This window comes from Mesocricetus auratus, unplaced genomic scaffold, assembly GCF_017639785.1.
Source record: "Mesocricetus auratus isolate SY011 unplaced genomic scaffold, BCM_Maur_2.0 Super-Scaffold_100013, whole genome shotgun sequence".
NCBI classification, from domain to species: domain Eukaryota; kingdom Metazoa; phylum Chordata; class Mammalia; order Rodentia; family Cricetidae; genus Mesocricetus; species Mesocricetus auratus.
Window position 1 is genome coordinate 42,913,548 of NW_024429196.1, and position 22,976 is coordinate 42,936,523.

The window sequence follows — 22,976 nt, forward strand, 5'->3', positions numbered from 1 at the left end:
AAACAAGGGAGTGACTCAACAAGAGAAAATTCCAATGCAAACTCAAGATAATAATGGTCACTGGGGCTGCTGCTTGGGCTATGACTGCAAGACATCAGCCTATATGCCTTTCTTCTTCCACAGGATGTCACAAAGTGGCCAAGGTCCTGTTGGGTGGTGTATAAGACTTGGCAGCTCACCTACCCTGAAGGGATCAACACTTGATATTCACTCTACACTGCTAAGTTATATGGGTACAATGGTACAGCCATACCTCATCACTGCTTTAGTGAAAGCCTCTCCCAAGAAGGACTCCAGGTTCTTTGATTTCTTTCTCAAGTTTTTCAGAAGCTGCTATCAGTTACTCCAGGATAACTGGAACAAAGGAGTCTTCATAGTAACCATCCTCCATTGCTACTGTCTCTCCAATCCTGAGTATCCTCCTAGAAAGGCCCTTCTAGTACTCATATGAATTTGGCATCTTAGGCTCTAATATTACACTCAAAACATTTCATCTCCACACAACACCTAAAACTCTTTTTCCTCAATCTCTCAGAGGAATGGGTTATCTCATTTGGCATTATTGGCAAATAGTATCATTGAATCCCAGACATTATAGGCTATTTCCAACACTGTTTGTTCCTATCCAGAATTTGGTCATAAGACCATATTGTTGATTGTAGCAATATACTTGAGTCACAGAACATGGAAAAAATTAGCTGGTACTTAACTAGAAGCTTCAACCCTGTTGGCTGGCTTCATAATGTTTGAAGATGATATGCCTGCTCCTGGAGGAGAAATGTAATCATTAATCTCACCCAGCTGTGAATCCTGAAAGGTACAACAGTGATCTGCCTGGTAACATAGGCTCACTGGTGTAACAGTGGCATGCATGTTATAGGAGTAATCAACCAATTTTTTAAAATTAGATATAACTGTTAACAAGGCCAAGAATCTGTGTCTAAACAGACACTGTCAACAAGGTCAAGAACCTATGGCTAGATAGGTCCTAGTGGAGATCCTGCTATTACTCTGCTAAACGGAAAGGGTACTAAAATGCTCCCTGATGACTCATTGCTATGCACACATATCAATACACTGCTTAACCTTCAACAGAAGCTTCTTCTTACATCATATGGTAATTAATGCAGAGATACTCAGAATTGGTTGATGCACAGAGAATAAGAGACTACTGAGTGTTCAGTCCGATCTTGGTTTGCTTTTTTAGATTTATCTTTTTAAGTATGTGTGTGAGTCTGTGTATGGGTATGTGCACATAAGTGCAGGTGCACACTGAGGTCAGACACATCCGATTACCTTCTAGGTCTGGATTTACAGGTGGAACTGTAAGATAACCATGAGATTATACAGGGAATTGAACTCAAGTCCTTTGGAAAAACAGCATAAATTCTTAACTGTTGAGCCATTTCTCCAGTCCCTTAGTTTACCTTCTACTGTTGTGACAAACACCACAACCAATGACTAAAAGCAACTTGTGGAAGAAAGGGTTTATTTCACCTTACAATTCCCAGTTCACAATATATTACTGAGAAAGGGCAGGACAGGAGTTCAAGCATGAACCTCAAGATAGGATCTGAAGCAGAAGCCATGGAGCAATACCATATACTACTTGCTTGTTCTCCAAATTCACACTCAGCTACTTTTCTTAGACCTCCCCAGACCACCTATCAAGAGTTGGAATCACCCACAGTGGGCTAAGCCTTCCCACATCAACCATCAACTAAGAAAATGTTCCACAGACTTGTCTACAAGGCAATCTGATAGAGGCATTTTCTCAAATAAAGTTCCTTCTTTCCAGATGACTCTATCTGCATCAAGTCACAGAAACTAACCAGCACAAGCCCTCAATATGATGTGCTTATCTCATCACTCCCCTCAAGGCTGAGGGATCATTTATGGACAAAAGAGCAGAAAGACTTTAAAAGCAAAGGGTGATGACTTCAATGAAAGTGTTTCCAGACAAAAGAGGGAAGATGCAAATATAAACGCACAGTGATTGTGAAGGCATGCACAAATCCTGCACAAGCTTAATCCAGATAAAATCCCAGCTTACAGGAGGGAAGTGGGAATGAGGTCCCACCCTTATTTGATGATCTTTTGGCATCTGACTGCTTTTTAGAGAGAGAGAGAATTTATACTTAATGGTGTGACATTTGACATATCAAATACACTCTAGAGCAGGCCTCATACCCAGGAGTAGCTGGCCATCACAAACTGAACATGTTATGTTGCAGGTTAGGGGTAAGAAGTTGGATAGGGAAGTGGGAGGATCTGAGAAGAATTGGGGGAGGGGATGAATATGATCAAAATATACTGTATGAATTCTCAATAATTAATAAAAGCATTATTTTTAAAATTGAACCTCTTATAGTAATTATTTTGCATCCCAAAAACCAGAATTAGGACTGGCTTTACCACATATTCTTGATGTTTCCCAGACCTATCTTTTTTAATGCAGATAGACAAGAGCTGAACTGAAGTGCAGCCTAATAAGTAGTCAACCCCCTCTACAAGCATCTTCGGAGATGAGTTTTTATTCATTTAATATCACAGGACTCTTTCTGTGGAAGGTGGGGTAGGAACTCCTGAACATGTCATTCTAGCTGCTGGCAAATCAACCTACTGCCTCTAATGTAAGAAGGACTCAAGAAGAAAACACATGAGAATACATACACAATATCAAATTCCCCTAAAGTCACTTGAGACCACCTTCCTCTTTCACAAACTAGAGCATTTCAATAAAAGGATGAGTCACTTTTATGTATGACAAAGAGTATTTACGGGTAGAAGTTGCATGTATCATTTCCTACAATGCAATATGCACACAAGATGGTTACAGCTTCAAAAATAATTTTCTAATCTCTACCACAGATAAATGTCCGTAGTTGAAAATGTAGTGAATATGAGCTACAGATGTCATCTTAAAATACTGATATCTAGATTTTTTAAAGCATTTCTTTGTTCATTAGATATTTTTTTCATACTTACACAAGAAATTAGGTCTGCAAATGACAAGAATCAGGTACAACTTCCACTATGATCTTTATAAAACTAATCTGTGTTTCAGAAAACAGAATTATATAAAAGAACAAAGAATACTAAGAGATACAATGCAACTACAGGCTGATATTCTAAGAAAAGCGTGTGCTGCATACCCAAAAGTGAAAACACCATCCTGCTTCCCTCCTTCTTCTTCTCCCCCCTTCTCTCTCCATTCTGTCCCCTCTCTCATTTATTTGGAAACAGAATCTCATGTAACTCAGGTTGGCTTTGATACTGCTATGTACTAGAGGATAACCTTGAACCTTCTACTGCCACCCCAAAAATCCAACTGTAGGACTGACAGGCATGTTCCACCATGTGGGCTGTTGGAGGACCTCTAAAATCTTATCAGGTATCTGTAAAGATTTTAACAACATTCTCAAAAAGTTTCATCTTGTAATTCTTAGAAATAAGCAATTACAAAGTCAAAATTATAGTGACTAAACAAAGATACTGACATATACACATTACCTATAAACACTTCCAAATATCTAAGAATAGTCACTAATCAACAATAATGTCTGATTTACAGCTCTGAGAGGAAAACATGTTAAGGTTGACTATGCGGCTAGCACCATCCTCACCTGTAAAACAAAACAAAAATACACAGCCCCTATCAGTCCTCAGAAGCCTCTTCTAATTCACCTCTCATCCAACAACACAGCCTTTCCAATTCCCAGCAGCCATCCCTCCATCTTCTCAGTACAGGTTTTGGCATTTGCACCTTTGCCATACTTCAGCCCTACCTAGAAGGCCTATCATCAGCCTACCCACTCCTCAAGAAAGCTCATGTGTCACCTCCTCAAAACACTCTCCAGGTCCCCAAGGGCTTCTGAGTGCCTCCCTCAAAGGCTCAGGTGCTAGCATCTTGATTCTCAATGTGGAGAGCGAGACATGTAACAGATGGGGAAAGCATTAGGAGGCAGGGCCTGGTGGGGATAATCAGCTCACTGGAGAAAGGCATCATTACTGCAGTTCCCGGGGAATGGCTGCTTCTGAGAAAGGCACAAGGTTACAAAAGAGAAGTTGTGGGCCCTGAGTCTTCTGTTTTAGCATGCAATCTCTGCACAGAGCTTTTGCCTGTCCATTCCTCTGCTATGCTGAGACAGTCAGGGACTCTTGCCAGAGACTGAGCTATGGAGCTATCTCACCAAAACAATGAGCTAAATAACCTCTCTTTCTAACACTGAGGTAGACTTTACATAATATAAAATTATAAAAACTGAGTGTACAATTCAGAGGTGTTGAACATATTTTCAATATTGTATAATGTTCACTTCTATATAGTTTCAAAATATTTTCAGCACTGCCAATGGAAATTTCATAGCAATTACACAGTAACTCCCTATTCCTCCCCTTTGTCCTGCCCTGACAACACTGATCTGTTTGGGATATTCCATAAGAATGAACATGCTGTATTTAGTGTGGGGCTTCTGTTATTTATCACAATGTGCTCAAGATGCACCCATTCTACAGCAAAGGTGGCATGCTGTTCTCATGCTTTCTGTTGTTGTGATAAACACAATTACCAAAAGCAACTTGGGGACAGAAGGGTTTATTGGGTTTATACTTCAGGCCACAGTCCATCACTGAGGAAGTCAGAGCAGGAACTAAAAACGACAGCAGCAGAAGGAATCATGGAAGAGTATTGCTTATTGGCTTCCTCCCAGACTTGCAATCAGCTCCTTTCTTTAAAAGCCCAGGCTCACCTTCCCTAGTGGGCTGGGCCCTCTTACATCAATTAGCAATCAAAACTACCCCAGAGGCACGCCCATGAACCATTCTGATACAGGCTATCCATCAACTGAACCTCCCTCAGAGTAACCCTAGGCAGTGCCAAGGAGACAGCTGAAGCTAAGCAGGAGCTCTAGTTACAAAATAAGCATCTCCTTTATAAAATTACCTTATAGTAACAGATTACTTCTTCTAGTTATAATACGTATAGGTATCATCAAACTAACCTCTATTATACTAAATGGCCAACCCTGAAAACATTTACATATAAGTAACATTATACAAACTGAGCAGGCTGTACTTATATATTTAGAAATATACATACACAAACACACGTATATAACAACAATGAAAAAGGGGGCCATGAATGTGAAAGAGAGTAAAGATGGATATATGTAACGAGTTGGAGGGAGAAAGGGGAAGGGAAATAATGTAATTATAAGTTCAAAAGAAAAATGTATTTTTAAAAATGGGAACTAAAGCCGGGCGGTGGTGGTGCACGCCTTTAATCCCAGCACTCGGGAGGCAGAGGCAGGCGGATCTCTGTGAGTTCGAGGCCAGGCCAGGCTGGACTGACAGCCTCCAAAACAATACAGAGAAACCCTGTCTCCTAAAACCAAAAAAAAAAAAAAAAAATGGAAACTAAATAAGGATTTCCCCCATCTTATATATATTTCACAAATTGTTCACAGGTTTTTTGTGAAGCACAATATCAAAAGCTCCTATAGAACAATGAGATATCCTTAACAATTTTTCTTACACATTAAAAGCTCCTAGAAAGTCAGGTACAGAGGTACCTAATGTAAAGACAGGAACAGGAGAAGCACAGGTTCAAGGTTATCCTTAGCTACACAGGAACCTCAAGGCCAGCTTGGGTTATACGAGGCCCCATCAAAAACAAAACAAAATGAGAAAGAAAAACAAGAAAACAAAAACACAAACAGAAAACCTCCTAGAGAACAATTCTGTATCCTAGAGAAATGGTGGGCATTCAAGACATCTTATTTGCTTGTTAGATTTATAACTACAATTACCAATGTATGGCATATGCCTTTAGTCCCAGCACTCAGGAGGCAGAGACAAGAGGATCTCTGTGACTTAAGGTCAGCCAAGTATACATAGTGAATTCTAGGACAGCCAAGACTACATAAAGAGACTCTGTCTCAAACAAGGAAGGGGGGAATAGAGTCTGGGTACTTGCTAACTAAAATAAAGAAATGTATATACATGTTTAGAATTTCAACATAATACACTAATATACTGAGAAGATTTTGGCTTTTCTGAGCTAGGGTTTCATGAACTCGTTGTGTAGTATGTGTGTGGGGGGAGGGTGTCCTTGCCCTGACTCTCTTGCATGTACAACTATGCTTAGTCCCAAATAAAGAATAATAATTTCAGTTTCTACTCTTGACAATGGAATTAGTAAGAATGTCCTAACCTTCCCAAATAGATTAGATTGGTCATCTATCTTTCCAACATGCAAAGGCATAGCACAAAAGTGCTGTACATACACAGAAAACAAAAACACATCAACTACATGCCTGGGATACCACCCCAAAGAGATGGGCAGATTTACTGCATCTGCTGCATGAACAGTATTGTGCTAGTTGCTGTGAGGTAAAGTAAGATGGAAAAGACACTCTCATGTACAAATTATACAAGTAGTTTGAAGACAAAGTATAAAACAGGTATAGGGGTACCAGAAATGCCATCAGGAAAAGGCTACCCTTAGAAGAACATGACTTTGAATGACCTGAAAATCTGTTCAATGTACCAATGAAGAGGAAGACAAAGGCAACTTAAAATTGATTAAGTGCGAGCATGTGCACCAACAATGAATCATCCTCTGTCAGGGGAACCCTGTCGAGGGAACCAAAGGAAACAACTGGAAGGCTGGAACAGAGGGGAGTGGATAAGTCAGAGAGAGCTGTGAAAGGACAGCATGGGAGTGAAAGCTCCTTTCCCACAGCCTGGACCGAGAGGAGCAGAGTCAGAAGGACAGGGCAAACACCAAAGGCCGGCAAGAGTTCAGTATTTCTAAACACTGGCAGAGAACTTCCTTGTTCAAAGAAAGGTAAACAAGGACTCCAGGGTAAGCGGCTCTCAACACTATGAAGTATGGCTGTGGTTCATTTCTCCAGGATGGAAGGAAACATTCAGTTCCAGAGTCCATGTGTTCTCAACATCCCACGAGATGTTATTTAAACACTGGGGCAAGTGTTAAGTCATAAAAGAGAAAGTTATGAACAATACTTGTCGCAGCTAAAAGCTGGCAGTTTAGTTTACATCAGCAGCAGACTGGGGCAGACCATTTAGATGACCAGCTTTAATTTCCACAAGACCTAATTTAGAGGGAGGTTTGGAGAATAAATTAAAAACAGCACAGGTTCCCTATGGGATAGGGGCATTAGGGAGAAGAATTTGCTTGCAGCCCTGTGGCATTTGCCATGTCGTTGTCCATCTATGGGTAGAGACCAGAGAAGGCCTTGAGCCCCCTACAATGCAAAGGCAAGCCCCATAACAAAGGCTAGCAGCATAGCCCCATGACACAGCTCTTGACGCAGAAAATCTTCTGTGCTAATTACCAGCAACAATGCCAAAGCAAGTCCTGACTTGGTGATTTCACCTGTGCTGGAGTGACTTTTAACACCTCAAAAGCTGCTATTACCTCTGATGAATTTACAACACAGGAAAAGAAGGATGTCGCTGAGAGCTGAAGAGCTGACCAGGCCCAGGTAAGTAGCCAAGAGCCCCTAGGCTATCCTCTCTGGACCTCAGCTTTTCCATCTATACTAACAATATTAATGACCATAACTATTTGACCATGACTTTTTCAGTAGTAATGTGCTCTCAACATTTATATCCAAAGATTTAAGTTTCTCAAAAGGGACTGGCTGGAAACCATAGAAGTCAGACCCAAGCTGCAACAGGAAGACAGTTCTGTGGAATCAAAGTCAAGAAACACCAGCACTTGTCTCAAAGACAGTACTGAAAATGCAAATGAAGCTAGAGGGCTCTACACTACACAAATCACTCCGTGTACAGCACAGATGAAGTCTTTTAAACCTTAGCCAACGCAGAGTTGAGGATGCCTCTATCATAACCCATGACCAAAGGTGTGAAGGTAAAGAAACAGAAAGCATCCCAGAAGTGCTATGAAAAGGGAAAGCTCACATCCTGGAGACAAAAGGAACATTTTATTGAGAAAGTCCAACATTAGAGTGGACTCTGAAGCATAGGCAGAGCTTTGGCCAGCTGTCAAGCAGAACACAAGAGTGGCACTGAGGCCATCAGGGTCCCTGTTTGGGGCACAGGACTCACTATGAGAAGATATTCTGGATGCCTACAATGTGGGGTCTGATCTTGACAGCGTAGATCTCTAAGAATATGGGCACAGGTTACAGGAGCATCCTTACAAACAGTGAGACTTGGTCTAAATATAGTTTTGACATTTTGGGTTAAAGTACAAAAAAATTTCTTTAGCATAAGTGTAAATATCTTCTGATATTTAAGAAAGATGCCAGTTCTACTAATATATACTAAAGCCATTTAACTCAATTTACATTATGACAACAGGTCAAAAGGACAACCAGAAAGCAAATTAAACTACTGATTTTAATTTTTATAAGTCAATGTTATTATCCTCATGTAGTTTATCAAGAGAGAACCTTACAACTAATGGTTCTTTTTAAAATGTAGGACCATGCTACACTATTTCTCAACCATGCAACAAACTGGTTATTCAACCATAAAAAGTTTATAAACTGGTTTCTACTTTTTAAAAGTAGCATGAGAGAAATTACATCACTGAGCTGACCCAAGTACTTCCTCACTTATGGGAAGAACTCCACTTGCTACCAGAAACAATAAACCAGCACACTGCATGCCACATGTCTAAGAATAAGATCAGGCTCGGAAAGTATTATCAACTTTTAAATATCTTCCAAATATCTCTGAAATTAAAACTTGTATTTAAAAAAAAACTTCTGGTACACTGTGGGTTGAATCCAAGGCTGTTCAAGTATTCTTTTCCTAAGCTTGTTATTTTTATTAGAAGATATGGTTTTGCTAAGTTGTAGTCTAGGCTAGACTACAACTTGGGATGTCCCCTCCCCGAGCTTTGCATATGGTTGGTGCTACAATCCTATATCACTGTATTTGGAGTCGCTTACAAGCCATATGTATCACTGAAAAGGGAGTCACTTACAAGTGATAACATTCTAACAAAAAGGAAGGGCACATGTAAAGTGCTGACATGTATTTCTTCACAAAAGGGGAAAATTAAAGGAGGATTATTTCAGTCCAAAGAAAAGTACTGTCCCAGCTTTTAAACTGCCTCCTATGAGTTCAGGAACAATGCGTTCAAGATACTGACATGCTATTCTTCACTATATGCAGACACTCTTTGCTTAAGGATTTTCAAGAAGGAAAACAGAACAAAATAGAACACCAACATGAAAATTTGGAGGTAAGCATTTGGCATGCTTAGCCATTTTACATGTTGAGTTTGAGAAACTACTGCAACATCTACAATTCCAGAGCCCCTGAAAGGGTCCATTACATGAGCTCTAAAATATCACATCAGGAACCAAGTTTGAAACATCATCAACCTGTAGATCCTGTTACATGCTTGGTAGAGAAGGGATGTAACACAGTAAAAGTGGATAGGAGTAAAGCTAAAGACCTCTCTAGTCTAGCTGACATATTTACAGTATGTCTGAAGGAACAGAATGCACATAATGTGCCCAGAAAACAGCAGAAACTAAATAAAGACAGAGTCATTAATACAAGTTCTAATGGGAGAGGCTAATCTATTTACTGTTGCACTTTCTTAGCACGTGTTTGGACAGAGCAGGACTGGCTGCCAGTGCTTTCCAATGGAAAGCAGGCAAAGACTGTATTGAAAATGATTGAGGATGGGGAGTAAAGAGATAAAAGCCAGTGCTGAAGATAAGCAGAGGGTTTGAGTTTGCACACATCAATGAAGGAGAAGAACAGCTGTGTGGCATACAGTGCTAGGGAAAGGAGGGCCATTTTTCATTAAGAGGACTCCCAAAGGGGGAAATAGAAAATGAATTAACAATGATTCTATAATCAAAACAAACAGAAAACTGCTGAGAGCCTGAGCGCAAGTCTGAAGTCTGCCCCTTCACACAGGCTACTCCTGTTCCTTGTGCAGCATCACCTCCAACCAAGGTGCACTGGCCCACCCTTTCCTGTTAGAGCCATCCCAGACTCCCCTCCCACTGAGCTACCGCTTCCTTTCCAGACTTTGCCTTGTTACTGGAAACTTCCTGATCTTCCCATGACTCACTGTAAACATTCAGGACTCATCCAAACCATCACCTCTTTAGAGCCCTTTTCCTGGATCCCACATACCACAGTCACAGCAATGTGTCTTACTGCTCCATTTTCTAGCAATCATTCCCATCCAGAACCATGTTTTCACCTGCACATATATTCTATTTTCACCAGGAACTAAGGGATTTGAGGGTGTTCAATACTCAATTTCCAACATCTAAAACAGCGTGTGGCATAGACATTCATCATATAAACTGTGAGAAATCCAAACAATAATCACTATCCTGAGAAGATAAATCCACAAAGCAGTTTTAATTTCCTTTTTTTAAATGCATTTGATGATGTAATTTGTAAAGGTCTGGGAGATTTCAAAGAAAAATGCATTCTTCCTAACAATACAAAATAGTACATACGTATGGATATCAAGGAGTGGATATAGAGGGGGACACAGTATACACTGTCCCTTCATGGGCATGTTTATCCAGCATTTTACTTAGCCATAAACACAGCCAAAATACCGCAAAACGTGTTCTTTTTTTTATCAAATCCTGCTCTAGAAGAGGAAGAGGGACAGATGAAGTGAAAATGGGAATTCCCTTTAGTATCCTTAAACAAAGACAACAGACGGAACATGCTGGAGTAACTCTAGTACACTGAGAAGTTGGACCTATCACTGAGTTCACCTTTACTAACCTTACCCTAACGAGTACTGGGTCAAGTGATGGATTCGGTGATTCCATCTGTGAATAAAGACAAATGCCTTTGCAACTGCCGTTGTTAAGAGAACACTAAGAAAAGTTCCACAATGACCACCCTTGTTCCAACCAAAGGAGGAAGAGAAAGAACTCTACTGAGATTTGAAAAAATAATAATAAAAGGCAGGATGAGTGGGCAAAGCTGAGAGCTAAAACCATAGCTTGAACATCCGTGACTCATGCTTTAATTTTCGTTTTGTTTTGTTATATCAGGGCTTTTTTGATGCAGGTGCAAGGCTGGTAACTGACAGTAACCTGCCAGCCCACACCTGCATGTCATCTCGGTCATGACAGGGGTGTGTGGCACTGGGCCGAGGCTGGATCACTCGCCTCCTGGTGAGTGTGGGAGTATGCCCGGGGCCCAGCATCCCTCCCATACTCCGCCACATTTGCACCCATAGGCCACATGGTCCTGGCCAGGTGTGGGGGTTCCGGCGAGCCCCGAACCTTTGTGACCTGGCCCTCAGGGCTCGGGAAAACAGCCTACCTCCTCTGTGGCGCGAGCCGCCCGCTGGCCTGCAGACCCGGCTCCACGGTCCAGGCCGGCCGGGCTGGGGCGGGGCTGCAGGGCGGGACCCGCGGCTGACGTCAACGCGCTGATCACGCAAGACGCTGCAGCTCCCCGGAACAGTGAAGAGGTACAGAAGACAGCAGATTCGTTTGTGGAATTGTCATTCTCGTGACGACCAATAAACGGCGCTGGAAGGAGTAAGTGGGCGGGTCTATAACTAGACCGAGCCTCCAGAGTTCGTTAGCTTAAGCAGTTTACAATTGCAGGTTGGAGTTGGTTTCATCTTCCTGATGCCGGCTTCGATTAGTTGCTTTATAGGGTTTAGACTGCTGCCAGTGAAAAGTAATCCTGAGGGTGGATTTCAAGCTCTGCCACCTTGGTTTGAGCTGTCCACTAAGAACTTTCTTAGGATCACCATAAATCTCAACTCGCCCAGACTTACATAGGAAAATCTTTATTTCTTTCTCTCTCCCAATCCGTAATGCATATTGTATTTGCATAATTATTATACACGAAATTGAGCACTAAGTGATGTTTATGCTTTTCCCAGTAGATGGTTAGTTACATTTTTCAAAAAATGTAAATGCCATTAGCAGTTCTGAAGATGCTCAGCCTGTTGGAGGAAAACAGTGTTGAAATTAAATACTTTTATAAAAAAGTAATTTTATATACGAGCAAAATTTTTGAACATTGTAAGATGTGCAAAACTTGTGTATATACCAATATTTATGTGATGGGTCCTAGTGCGTTGACATGTGACAATATTTGTAAACACTCAAGTTCTGATCTTCATGGTTTTTTAAATGTTGTGCAAAAGTCCTTAGAACCAATAGGTATTATTTGCCATTTCTGTGCCCTCAGACATACAGTTGTTTTTCTTTTATTGTTAATAGGAGAAATGCTACCTTTAAATTTTTTCCTAGTTCTGTCAAAGTACTGGCTATGGTGCAGATAAAAAGAGAACACACGGATCTCAGGATATACGTGTCTTCAATCCTAGCAGTAGATGCCTCTGATAAGATCCCCTAGTGCTGCTGCAGTGTCCATTTCCACTCAGAGCATTTAAATAATCCTTTCTAGCATTCCTTTGAAGAGAAATTAGCATGCAAGTTTCATTTTGTTTTTAACCTAAATTGATAGGAGTGAAAAAATTAAAGGACAAGGTGTTTGTATAGATACAAACTAAGTGCAGGAATTTTGTGTGAAATTATTTGGGTGATGAGGTGAAGCAGCTTGTGTAACTGCTGTAACGCAGAAGCCTTCTTGGTAGAAATTAAAACAGTACACCCTGTTCTGAAATTACCGCCACTTCCATTTGTTTCCCCTGATTTCAGACAATCCAGACAATGGACAAAATCTGAGTGCCTCTGCTACGTTGATATCCATGATGGCTTATATTGATTATCAACTTCACAGGATCTAGAATTGCCTGGGAGACAGACTTCTGGGCATGTCTGTGAAAGCTTCCAGGTTGCATTAATTGAGTGGGAAACCTACCCTGAATATGAGGAGCAACATTCATGTTCTGGAGTCCCAGAACAAATAAAATGGAGAAATGAGCTGAGCACCTGCATTTATCTTGATGTGTTTCCAGACTGTGTATGCCTCTGACCATAGGCCTCACACTGGTGCTATCATGCCTTCTTTGCCATTTGGAGTGTACCCTAAATGTGAGACAAAATAAATGTTTCTGTCCTTAACTTGGTTTTGTTTGTTTTATATTTTATCTAAGCAATAAGGAAAATAAGTAATATTTGTAATACTGTAACATCATATTTATAAAATTTATATATTACAATTGTAATTGATATATTTTACAAGAATATTGTAGTAGTTTAACATTCTCAATTTTGTTCATAATTTAGGATTTTATTTATTCTACTGTTTCTCAATATTGGGTTATTTAAAGTTTGTCATAATTACAAATAATGCTGCTGGGTATATTCTTGTACCATATCATTTGTGCCTACACCTATACATTTGATCTTGGTATATTATGAAGTGTCATATCACTATGCCATAGGATATATATATGTGTGTGTGTGTGTGTGTGTGTGTGTGTTTAGCAGTAATGGTCAAATCCCAGGATATTTTTTGGTTTCATCAATTTCCACATTCACAAACAAGGAAAAAAAATCTGATTACTCAGCATTTGGCAAAGATAATATTTTCAGTTGTGTTCTTTTGTACATATGTCTTTTAATCTATTGCTCATGTATACTTATGGACATCACCATGTGGATTTAACTTGCATTTTCTAGATAAAAACAAGTTTATACACTTAGATTATTTGGATAGCTTCTTTTGTCAATGCCTGCCAAAGTTTTTTTTCTTGCTCTTTAATTATACTATCTGTCTTTTTCTTAAGGATACTTTACATTCTTAATGAGTCCTTCATCTCAAACATTGTGTTGGAACACAGTCCATGAATTATGAGGGCTAAAGTTATGTTTTAAGTTTTAATTACTGTGCTTAAGAGATCTATACAACAAAATGCCTCTAATCTTTAAGCTCCATTTGCCTAAGGACAGATAACTTCTTGCAATGCTGGGGGCTATTGTTCAAGTAAGATAATGTAAGTCACATGTTTTTAGTTCAGTAAACAAGGTTGATTGCCCCAACTACATGAGATGTGGTTGATAACATGTAGGCAGGAGGTACATAGGCAGGAAGTACATTAGGATATAAGCTTGCCACTGATTGTACAAAGGCAGGAAGTGTGTAGCCTTGTGGATTTTGCCTTTATACACACCAGACTAATGTAATTTGCTGCCATTCTCTGGTAATCCTGGGTATGGATCTAGCCAGTGTCCGTCATGCTGACTGGTATTTAATAAAGTTTGCTTAAAATTTATCTCAAAAATTGGGGTGGTGATCTTATTCTTGCCCAGTGGGATTAACAAAATGAAGCTGTGTCAGGAGATGTCTGAGAGCTTGTGAGAAAACGTCCAGTAAACAAGAGTCTTATAACCTTTGTTCCTCCATAACATGGATTCATTCTTGGAATGTGCTTTTGTGCCCCTCTCCAGGTGTAGGATAAAGGTCAGCTTACTTTAGCTTACCCGTTACCTTAGCCGTTATTGTTCAGAAAGATGTTTACAAGCACAAGTTATCCACCGTAATGTATACAGCCTAAACTCATGCAACCTTGTCCTTGTGACTGTATTCAAGTTGAACTCAAGTGAACTTTGCTTACATAACCTTGCTTAACCCTCAAAATATCCTCATACTATAAATTGTCTGATACCCTGTATAAAGTGGCTATTGTATGAGACTTTAGTCCCCCTAGTTTTTAGGCTCCACTCTCCCAGGTGCATTCCTCTAACTAGAGTGGTGAAAATATTTTGAATACATTTTCTTACCCTGCAGTTTACCTTTACATTACAAAAATTAATCTTTAATTTCTTGGAATCTACTATAAATATTCTTTCTAGTTGGTACAATGCAAGCCTTCAAATATTTTAATTTCCTTAGTATTATGTAAATATGCCATGCAATTAAATTGTCTTTTAAATCAAGCAGAGTTCAATTTTAATTTACATAAACAGTGTTTATATTTACCCATATATTCATCATTATTTCAATTTTTGTTGCATCATACAACTCTGGGACCATATCAGCAATGATTTCATTCTTTATTAAATTGATTAAATGATGCGTGGAACCGCATGGGTTAGACTAATTCTGTGAGGGCTTGCAGTGGGTCATTTGATGAAGGAAGGAAGGAAGAAATGTTTTGTGCTGACATTTTCCATGCCTTTCTTTTTCCATTAATTTGCGATTAAAATAGTTTTAGTCATTTGTCTAAAAGAACAATCCCTTTAATCATTTAGTGATAGACAAAGTACAAAGGTATATTATTACTTAGTTTCCAAGAAATGATGTTGTTAAATAAATAATGTTTAAACACCAGGATTGCTGTTTCCAACTTAAACAGGAAAAACACACCAGTTTTTGAAAGAACAAGACCATGAAAGGACATTGGGAGGTGGACAATCCACACAATCCAGACCATGGGATCTAAATCAAATTGAGACATTTGTGTCTATTTTGGGTGGACTTTGAATGATAACTTACTCTTTATAGTGAATGGAATAAAAATTCCTATAGAGCTCGTTGCATAGTATGGTTCAGATGTAGCAAATTACCTTTAAGAAGTTGAAAAGACAAAGAAAATATGATTTATGAGTCCATAGCTAATGTTAGAACTTGGTAGAACTTTGCCAACCAAAATAATCAGTGAATTTGGTCATTTCCATCCTGTTCTCTCCAAATATGAGGGATCCATTTGCATTTTGGTGAAACTATTTAGCTCAATGTGGTCTCTCATGTAACTCAGGACCACAACTCCAATGAAAATTCTCTCCTGCTCCACTGAGTGAGTCAAAATGGCCAGGAAGGAGGTACCCTTCTGCCACTATGACTCACCATGCATGAGACTGAGCTGGTGACCTGGGTAGGGAACCACTGCATCTCCCTTACATGTGGACCCACTGCTAGCCAAGGTTGGTTAGACCACCAAATCCACATGTCAAATTAGGCCTTTTCCTTGCAAAGTATCAAGGAGTCACACAGAGGTCACGGGCCTATTCTTCCCAGCTATACTTACAAAGTTTTCACACAATATTTATATTGGCAGGAACAATCTCCTGAAATTTCTGGTGGTAATGTGTGAGGAAGGGCCAAAATAATGGTGGAATATCCAGGAAAGCAATGCTTACTATTGTTATGAATAGTCTTCAAAGAAAGTTATCTTCATTGCATTTTTCTCTTATTGAGAAGTTTTAGTTTTACTGTAAGCATCTGTAGTTTGCTGTTCTTGCTGTGATGTCACAATTTGAATAGATTGTAATTCCTAGCTTTTGCAGCCCTGTAGTGGTGCAAACTTTTCTCCATAAGTTTTGTTCTCCATAATATCCCTTGGAAAGGAAATAAATCATGCATGACACATGTAGGCAACAATAAACAGTCAGCACTTGTTCTTGGGATATCTGTTTTTCACTAACAGGAGCTGACAGAGTTACTGGGGTGTTTGGTGGTGGTGGTGATTGTTGTTGTTGTTGTTGTTCTTCTTCTTCTTCTTCTTCTCCTCCTCCTCCTCCTCCTCTTCCTCCTCCTCCTCCTTCTGTATGGTTTTTTTGTGGGCAGAAATTTCTGTTCCGTAGCCCTTTAGTCCCAAAGAAACACACAGAGGCTTATATTAATTATAAACTGTTGGATGATGGCTTAGGCTTGTTACTGGCTAGCTCTCTCTTAATTATCAACCCATAAATATTAATCTATGTATTTCTGCATGGCCTTTTCTTACCAGAGAATGCCCAAGCTTCCTGCAATGCTCTGGCATGTTACTGCTTGGATGGCTACATGGCAGCTCCCTCTCCATTCTCCTCTTCCCCACATTCCTAGTCTGGTAGCCTAGTCTATACTTCCTGCCTGGTTACTGGTCAATCAGCATTTATTCACAAAACAATAAGAGAGACATACATTCATAGAATACAGAAGGATGTACTACATCAATTGTTGTTTTGTTGTTTGTCTGTTTAGAAGTGTAGGGGAGAATCAGGTTTGGGGCAGTAACTGCAGCAGCTCTTCATTTCTTCTGTAGCTCTCCCTGTCTCTCTTTTGCTTCCTGAAACAGGCCTCTGTTGTGACTGTCTGTGATGGTATCATCCAGGTGTTCATCAATATCAAAGTGAAGAAACACAAGAATATGGGCTCTTTTGCCTGAGTGAGACCAAAAAGTCATCCTGGAGGACAACAAGGGGATCCTGGTAGGAGTTGGGCAGACTGTGGATGACTCCTACATCACTATTGTCAAGATGCTGCTGGACAAGAACTGCCATTATGCTCTCTGTGATGCAATCTATGAGACCAAGGAAAGCAAGGAGGACTCTGGTGGTCATTTTCTGGGGCCCGAGAGTGCACGCCTTACAAGAAAAATGGTCTATGCCAGGTCCAAGGATGCTGTCAAGAAGCTGACAGGAATCAAGCATGAGTTACAAGCAAACTTCTAGGAGGGGGTCAAGTACCGCTGCTCCCTGGCAGAAGAGCTAGGTGGCAGAGCAGTTGCCCCTAGAGGGCAAGCCTTTGCGAGTTGCCTCCAGCCCTCTGCCTCGGGTATCTGGCAGCCCTAAACCTGCTCTTGGGTGCTACAGGCTGCCTCTTTCCTGCCAGACCAGAGGGTCTGGGGGTTACCAGCAGAAGGAGGTCAATCCCTTCATCCCAGTTGCCAGATATCCCCATCTCTCCACTCCCTGGACCACCCTCCTCCTTCCATCCCAATGTCTCTGGCCAGTCCAAACTAGTTTCTATCTTCTGATTACTGAATAGAAGAAGACCAAGTTTTTGAGAGAGCCTTACTATTCTTAAAGACACCCCCACTCCTCCTCCCTCCCCATCTCATGTTGCCAACTTCTAACCACAATAGTGACTCTGTACTTGTCCATTTGGTCCTGTTTATAAATGAAATATAGAAGTGACACTCCCTGCACCAGCTGGTTGCTCCCTGCCCACTTTATCTTGGTCACTCATGGAAGCAGGGCTACTAAGGGATCTTAAAAAAAGGCTAATTAACAAAAGAAAAAAAGTTTAGAGGAATGAGGTGACAGCTGTATCCCTAACACCCCCTGCCCTGTCCCCACCACACACACAACTCATACTTTGGAGAAAACATAATTTCTACTACACTTGGTTCACAACTATTGACAATGTTGGAGTCAAACATTTTCAAAGCCTGTTTGACTTCAGGAGACTCATTAAGGACTGCTTACAGGTAGCTGGACAATACTCAGACCCATTCCTTACCAATGTGAAATGAACCTTCATGATGCATAAATTTCAACTTTGAGCTTGTGTCAGATAAATAATATGTGAATACATTATTTTGTAATAAATAAAATAATAGATATATTTCCAGTAAAGAGTGAAATCTTTCAAATGCCACCACCCCACTTCCTAATGCTATCCAGAAAATCACTACTGCTAACAGTTTAGTGTACAATCTTTCCAAGTTATCTCTCTTGCCAGTACAGCTATTTCGTGTCTAGCACACTGAACAAGCAAAACACATCTGACGGCATCTTAGCTATCGCTTTCCCTCTTCTGTAAATTCCTGGGTATGAAATTTCTTGCTTAGCCAGTGGATGAAAGTGGTCCTATATATTCCTTTTGCCCACTCCTATGTAACTATTAGTTATAAGCCACAGATCTGTGCTTGGAGTTGGAATGCACCTTACCATCTTCTGGAAGGAAAGCATAGTTCAATACAAGTCGATAACCTGTTATTAAGGAAGAGATGCCCTTATCTAACTAGTCCTTGACCATGCCCTGGCAGTGATTTCTGACCCCTTGAGCATGAAGCTGGCAGAACATGGAAAAGAGACTGAGGTGGCATAGAGAGCAGGTAAGAAATGTGGTGTTACTTTAATGTGACTTTTTTGCAGGTGGTTCTGTCATCTCTGGGCCACAGGGTTTCATGATGTTTTGATTTTATAATAAAAAGAATTATATAAAATTCAACTAGCTTTTTTGGTTTTAGGTGTATAGCTAACTGGTACTCATTATGTTCAAATTAACTTCTAGAACTTTCTAATCTTGCTTGTAGAAACTGCGTCTACTGAATAGTATTCACATCTCTTCTTCCTGCCCAGGGACTCTGTTTCTATGACTTTTCCTTTCAAATATCTCATATCAGTGGGATTATTTAGTATTCTTCTATTTGTAGTTGGTTCAGTGTACATATTACAGTGTTGTCAGTGTCCACCCATGCCATAAAGATATCACAGGATTTACTTTCTTAAGGTTTAATTGTATTGCATTGTATGTATATATTTGCTTTATTCTTTTGTGTTTTGAGGCTATTTGGGGTTCTACCTCTTGGCTATGGGGCTGCATGTGAACGTGGGTATGAAAATATTGCTTGAAGATGCTGCTTTAAATTCTTTTGTGTATTTACACAGAAATGGGGTTATTGAATCCCGTGGTAGATATATTTGGATTTTTAAAACAGTAACATCCTTGCTTTTCCCTGACAGATGCACAATTTTACATTTATATCAGCAGAGCACAGAAGTTCCAGTTTTCCACATCTCAGGAATGGGGCCTTTTGGAGGGTAACATCTCATTATAGTTTTTATTTTCATTTCTGTAATGAGTAATTCTGCTGGGATTATGTTATATGTTGTGATACATGTTGTCAACCTGAGAGAATCTAGAGTAACCTTGGAGACAGGAGATGGGTATGCCTGTGGGTGATTATCTTGATTACATTAATTGAGGTAGAAATCCCTTCCCCCTGTGAGTGGCACCATTCCCTGGCTGGAATCCTAGACCATATAAGCAGTGAAAGTGAGCTGGGCACTGTGGTCTGCTTCCTAATTGCAGATGTCATGTGCCCAGCTGCTTCAAACTCTAGCCACATTGACTTCCTTCCCCTGGTGGACTGCACTCTTGACCTGTGAGACAGAATAAACCCTTTATCCCTTAAACTGCCTTCTCAGCATATTTTATCACAGCAACAGGAAAAAACCAACAACATAAGACATATGCTCTTATTCATTTGTGTAGCTTCTTGGTAAAGCAATCCCTCCAAGTCCTTTGCCATATGAACCACATTGAGTTGCTTTTGCTCACTGATAAGTTTTAGGAGTTCTTTGTGCATTTTGACACTAGATCTTAGAAAATTATATGATTTGCAAATATTTTCTCCTTTAATGGATGTTTATTTACCCTGTTTATATTTTCCTTTGATGAGCAATTTTAAGTAGTCCCATTTTTTGGTCCTTATTTCCTATGGTTGTGTTTTAGAATAAAAAAATGCAAAATCTAGTAACAAGAAATTTGTGCCTATGCCAGTTTTATCTCTAATATTTCCACTTTTAATCTGTTGTTAGCTTTAATATGCATTGTAAACATGCACATCTATTGTTTTGCATGCTGGTATCCGATTTTCTCACTGCACTTCACCACTGTAATCTTTTCCTAGTGTAGTTTGTTGCTTTTATCCATGATCATTGGAATACAAACCTAATAGGGCCTTTTTCTCATATATTTCCTCATATATATGTTCTATTGGTTCAAATGCCTCTCTTTCTGTGGCATTGGTTTTAATTACTTTAGCTTAATAATGTTTCAATCAGGAGACATGAGATCTTTAATTCTGTGGTGTTTGCTCATTTGTTTGAGCATAGTGTTAGTTGTTTATGATTCTTGATATTCCATGTGAATTTTAGGATTCCTTTAGTTATCTCTGAAAAGCAGTGTCATTAACATTGTATAAGGATTACATTAAAAGCAAAAATTTCATTCAGTAGTATGGGCCCTGTGTTCACTGTCCTTCAGCACACACTTCTGAGATGTTCCTTCATTTACCCTTGTCTTTAAACTTTTTAGCAGAATATTGTAGTTTAAGGCTTACAAGTCTTTTTTTTTCTTTCATTAATTTTATTCCTAATTACTTAATTTATTAAATTTATTTATTTTGTGTGTGTGCACGTGTGCACATGAGTATGGAGGTCAGGGGGTGACTTATGGGAGTTGAGTTTCTCATTCCACCATGTGGATCTCAGAAACTAAACTCAAGTTATGATCCATAGAATTCAGGGTTTTACCCTTTGAGCCATCTTATCAGTCCCTAAACTATTTTATATTTTTGTGATGCTAGGAATAGAACCCATGGCCTTACAAATGCTAGGCAAGCACTTTATCAGGGGGCTATTTTCCCAACCCTATTTTTGATGAAGTATATGGTGATTATTTAATGCATTTTTAAAACATTTCCCCTGTGGTTATATATAAATGCAACTAATATTTAGCTTTCGTATAGGTGTAATTTCCTGTCTCCTAGGACGACTTTGGAAATGCTCCTTCTCTGTCTCCTTCAGTATGTATGTTGGAAGTCTTTAGAAGCATTAATGTCAATTCTCTTTTTAAAGTACTTGTAGAATTCCATGGGAAATCCATCTGTCGCAGACTCTTGTTGGGAGATAATTTCGATTCCTTATTACAGATATTTTAAGAACTTTCATTTGTTCACGTTTTAGTCTTTGTAGGTTATATGATTTTAGAAATTTATCCAAATTCTAGATTATCCAATTTGTCATATAACTATTTAGTCTCAGAATATGTTTTTGTTTAATGTGGTTGGGGGTTTTGCCTCCATATATATCTGTCCATCTTGTGTGTTCAGTGCCTGAGGAAAGAGGCCGGAAGAACTCATAGGATCATCTGTAACTGGAGTTACAGTTTGTTGTGACCCACCATGTGGGTGTTGGGAACAGAACCTGGATCCTCTGCAAGAGAAAAAAAAACTACACTCTCAACTGCTGAGCCATCTATCTAGATTCTTATAATCATTTTAATTTATATTATATCACTTGTAGTATCTCCTCTTTCATATGATTTTATTTTAGTCTTTCCCCGATTTCTTTTCATATTTTAGCCAAGAGTTTATCCATTTTGTTAATCTTTCAAAAATCTCAATTATGTTGGCTTCTATATGGCTTTCTATTACAATATTTTATTTATTTATTCTCTAATGTTTATTACTTTCTTCCTCTGTAAATTTTGACTAGGTTATTCTTGTTTTCTGGTTTGCTGAGGTTTAACATTAGCTTGTTAGTTTCAAGTGTGCCTTTTTAATGACAGCATTCATGTCTGTAATCTTCCCTTGGTACTGCTTTCACTGCAACCAGTAAGTTTTGGTATACTGTATTTTCACTTTCCCAAGTTATTTTCTAAATTCCTTTAGAGTTCTTCTGTGACCTGGTTTTCTTAAGACTTTTCTGACTTCTGCTTTCATGAAGCATACAGGTCTCCTGCTACTGTTTTCTGATCTCATTCCATTGTGGTTTGTCTCAAGGTTTCTGTTGCTGTGCTAACACACAATGACCAAAACCAACTTGGGGAGGAAAGGGGTTCTTACAGTTTGCAGGTTATAAGCCATCATCAGTGGAAGTCAGAGCAAGAACTCCAGGCAGGAACCTGGAAATAGGAACTGAAGTAGAGGTCATAGACTTTTTGTCATGTAGAGGAATGCTGCTTACTGGCTTGATCCTCGGAGCTTGCTCAGCCTGTTTTCCAATATACCGTAAGACCACCTCCGTAGAGGTGACACCACCCACAATGGGCTGCCCCTCCCACATCAGACAGTAATTAAGAAAAAGCTGTCCATCCAGCACATGGTTATAACTGATACTCAGTATGGCTCTTAATTTGCTAGCCCATTTTGTGGCCTAGCATAGGGTTTACACTGTGGGCTATTCAATGTGCCCTTGAGAATAATGTATATTCTTACGGTGGTGGGATGTACTTCTTAGGTATGTCTATGTCCAGTTGATATGTAAGTGTCCAAGTTGTCCTGTCCCTTATTGGCTCCCATTGCACTATTCGTTACTAGAAGAATGTTATTGAAGTCTCCTACTGTAACTGTGTTGTCATTTACTTGTGAGAAAAAATACTCTTATGGTTGCACAAAGAAACACTTGTACAAAATAAAAAGTAATGAGCAAAGAATTTTTTTTTACAAAAGGATGCACCATGACCCAAACTGGACTGGCAAACAGCACACAGGGCCAAGGTGCCTCTGTCTTTTACTACTAACTCAAGGAAGGATCTCAGCAGTTCCTCACCAGCTG

General features: G+C 39.6%; 1 protein-coding gene, 1 long non-coding RNA gene and 1 pseudogene across 3 annotated transcripts in view; 2 read left to right on the top strand and 1 right to left on the bottom strand.

The window, feature by feature from the left end:
* Stard3nl (STARD3 N-terminal like) overlaps window positions 1–11,423 on the bottom strand; it is a 41,224-nt gene extending 29,801 nt beyond the window's left edge. For both annotated transcript variants that reach the window (XM_005071812.4, XM_013114694.3), the window contains exon 1: window positions 11,320–11,423. The gene's annotated coding sequence lies outside the window, so the exon portion shown is untranslated. The remainder of the gene's footprint in view (window positions 1–11,319) is intronic.
* On the top strand, window positions 7,050–13,043 carry LOC121143539. The gene is made up of 2 exons (XR_005880779.1): window positions 7,050–7,511; window positions 9,175–13,043. It is a non-coding gene; the product is annotated as an uncharacterized LOC121143539 (long non-coding RNA).
* A 2,729-nt stretch (window positions 13,044–15,772) lies between these two features.
* Window positions 15,773–17,673, top strand: LOC110341177 (annotated as a pseudogene).
* The last annotated feature ends 5,303 nt before the right edge of the window (window positions 17,674–22,976 follow it).